Below are 3,969 nucleotides of genomic sequence, written 5' to 3' on the forward strand. Positions count from 1 at the left end.
TAAGTCTACCCCCTAACGCATCCTTAAACGTATAGTCACAATCAATAAACTTTAAAAAAGGAAGTCATCTACTAAAATTAAGCTAGAGGAACAGGCTAGGCTAAAGTAAGCCAAACAGACCTTGTATAACTATAAGTATACTTAAAAGATTAATACCTAAGACGCAATCAGGAAAATAGAAGACTAGCTCCACCCTAGGCCCGCTCCACCAATAAAGCTAAGAGTAAGGAGGCCTTTATCTACTAGGCAGTTTAGGGCAGCAGATATTATATTACTTAAGGTAAGAAACTTCCTATAAGGGGCAAAGTACAAGGATGTAGTAATTGGATATACTAGCCTCTATAAAATAGACCAGCTAATAGAGGATAGGAAGGGACTAGACGCCCTACCTAATAATAAGGAAGAACTCCGCCGGCTTATCTATAAAAAGCTACTACAGCCCTATCAAGAGTACGCTGACGGTTTCTCAAAAGCTACCTCTAATATACTACCACCGCATCGCGAGGGGGTGGACCATAATATTATTCTTAAAGGCAGCAGTAAAGAACTAGCCCCTAGCCCACTATATAACATATTATTAGAACAGCTAAAGTTAGTTAAGGCCTACCTATAAGAGCACCTATAAAAGGGGTTTATTATACCAAGCAATACACCCTTTATAGCTCCGGTCCTATTTACCAAGAAACTAGAAAAGGGGTGGCGATTCTATATTAACTTTCAGAAGCTTAATACAATTACTAAGAAGGACCGCTACCCGCTGCTATTAATTAAGGAGATGTTAACTAGGCTATTAAGGGCTAAGATCTTCACTAAGCTAGACATTCGGCAGGCCTTCTACCATATATAGCTAAAGGAAGAGGTAGAGGAGTTAACTACCTTCCGTATAAGATACGGATTATATAAGTACCGCGTTATACCCTTTAGACTATACAACAGCCCTATATCCTTCCAGAGATTTATTAATAACGTCCTTTTCAACTACCTAGACGATTTCTATATAGCCTATATAGACGACATCCTAATCTACTTGGATAACCCGCTAGAGCACGAAGTCTATATTAAAAAGGTCCTGTAAAGGCTTCAAAAGGCAGGCTTATAAGCGGATATTAAGAAGAGTAAGTTCAATATTACGGAGACGAAGTTCCTAGGTTTCATTATCGGTACTAATAGGATCGCTATAAACACCAACAAGCTATCTACAATTAAGGATTAGGAACCCCCTACCTCTATAAAAGGGGTGTAATCCTTCCTAGGGTTTTATAACTTCTACCAGGCCTTCTTAAAAGACTACGGCCGAGTCACATAACCGCTTAGTAAGCTTATAAAAAAGGAAGCATAGTACCTACTAGGGGAGGAAGAGCTTAAAGCCTTTAAACGGGTTAAGGCCCTTATACTATCTAGCAGTATAATCAAGCACTACTCACCGTTCTAAGACACCTATATAGAGACAGACGCGAGCAATAGAGTAGTAACTAGGGTACTAAACCAGCTGCAAGACGATGGGACCTAAAAGCCAGTAGCCTTCTTCTTAAAGATAATATCCCCCGTAGAGATGCGGTATAAGGTCTATAATAAAGAGATACTAGCAGTAATAAGAGGCCTATAGAAATGGCGAGGTTACCTTATTGGCCTTTAGTATACTCCCTTTATAGCGGTCATAAACTATTAAGCCCTTAAGTACTTTATAACTAAGAGACTCCTAAGTCCACGGCAAGCCCGCTAGGTAGACCTACTAGCTAATTTCCATATACGAATTATATATAGGCCAGGCATGGTAAATATAGTAACTAATACCCTATTACGAAAGCAGGAGGACCTAAAGATATAAAAGGAGAAGAACGTAGCCGCACGTATTATATACTTAATTAACCCCGCCCTTATAATTGCTATACTAGAGGTAACCTCTAAGGACCCCCTCCTAGTTACAGCAAATCGCGAATAGGAACTATATAAGCTAGTTAATCAGATCCTCCAGGCTAACTGAACTAGTTAATCGCTAGTAGGGCTACGCCAGCTAGCTAAGTAAGACAGAAAGGGCTAGAAGCTCTAAGGAGGATTACTAACCCGCTTTAATAAGCTAATAGTCCCTAATATTAACTACCTCCGTACCTACCTTATTACGGAGGTATACTCCTACTAGGTAACTATTTACCCAGGCAAGATAAAGACTAGAAAACTCGTAGCAGACTAATACTATTAGCCAGGACTACCCTCAGACTATGATACCTATATAAGAAACTGCAGGACCTATAAGAGGACCTATATACCCTATGACAAAACCCTAGGCCTACTACACCCCCTACTAATTGGTAAACGCTGCTGGTAGTACATCTCTTTTAATTTTAAGTCCTTCCCAACGGACAAAAAGGGCTTCAACAGCGTCTTTGTAGTCGTTAATCGACTAGGTAAGAGAGCCTTCTTACTATCCTGCTATAAAACTACTACCGCGGCTGATGTAGTAAATCTGTACTACTAGCACATCTGGCGCGTATACGGCCTCCTAGAGACGGTTATATTAGATTGAGGACCTTAATTTATTTTAGCCTTTATAGACGAGCTATATAGGCTAACTGGCGTTAAGCAAAAGCTCTTTATATCCGGTTACCCGCAAACTAATAATAATACGGAGGTACTGAACTAGTATATTAACCAACGCTTAAGACCCTTTATTAACCACTACCAGGACAATTAGTTAGAGCTCCTCCCCTATATAGACTTTATATAGGCAATCCTACCGCATAAATCTACTGGCTTTATACTATATAAGCTAGAGCTAGGATTTAAGCCAAGGCTTTACTTTAACTGGGAGGAATGTATATAAGTAACCTTAACACCTTATAAGAAGCTAACACGATAAGAAGCTTAGGCTTTCATACGTAGGACCTAGGACGCAGTTAAATAGGCAAGAGATAACCTAGTAAAAGCCTAAGAGTAGTAGATAAGGCAAGCTAATAGGCACCGTCGCGAACTAGACTTCAGAGTAGGTAATTAAGTATACATTACTAGAAAGGGCTAGGCTACTAACTAACCAAGTATTAAGCTAGACAGATAGCTTGTAGGGCCCTATAAGATTCTAGGCATAAAAGGACACTCGTATATCATCGACCTACCCCTAAATATAAAGATGTTAAATGTCTTCTATACTAATTGACTACGAAAGGACCTAGATAACCCCCTGCCGAGCTAGAATAGAGAGCTAGAGGAGTTAATCCTAATTAACGGCGAGCCGGAGTACGAGATTAATAAGATCCTTACTAGTAGAACCTACTATAGAAGGCTATAGTATAAGGTTAACTAGGTAGGCCACAACCTAAACAACACCTAGTATAACGCAGACGGCTTTATCGGCGCCCCCCATAAGATTAAGGCGTTCCACGACAAGAGACCTCATAACACTAGACCACCCGTATAGCTATTACAATGGCTAGAGGCGTATTACAAGGACGTAGATCTAGAGCCCTTAGAGAAAGACAATAAAGCAAAGAAGGATGGAAGGGTAAGATGGATAAGGAGAGCCTAACTATAAGGATCGAGGGCGATCCTCCTGGCTTAAAGGGGGGTGATGTAACGGTTCGTCTACATAGCTACTATTGAGGCGTCATCGGTCACGGATTAATGTTGCCCTAGCGTTGCCCCAACAACCGAACACGTACATAGTCGTCTACCGCGCCCCTTTCTTTAAGCCCTTACCTTAGTCTATTTATAATATAGCCCCTTATTATTGCTTAATCTATCGGATCGCTCCTACGGGAAGCTAGCCGTGACATATAATATAAGAATTAAATAATTAAGGATTAGAAGAATGTTATATAGAGTAATAAGACAGGCGTTATTCTACACTATAGAAGAGGCGGCTATAAACTCTAGCGCTTAGCTTAGGAAAAGGTCAATAAGTTAGCTATTTGTCCTTAATTTAAGAGGGCTAATAAATTTATATTTTAGGGCGCCTTTTTATATAATTAGAAGTCG

The sequence above is a fragment of the Cenococcum geophilum genome, assembly GCF_001692895.1.
Source record: "Cenococcum geophilum 1.58 unplaced genomic scaffold K441scaffold_48, whole genome shotgun sequence".
In the NCBI taxonomy this organism is placed as follows: Eukaryota; Fungi; Ascomycota; class Dothideomycetes; order Gloniales; family Gloniaceae; genus Cenococcum; species Cenococcum geophilum.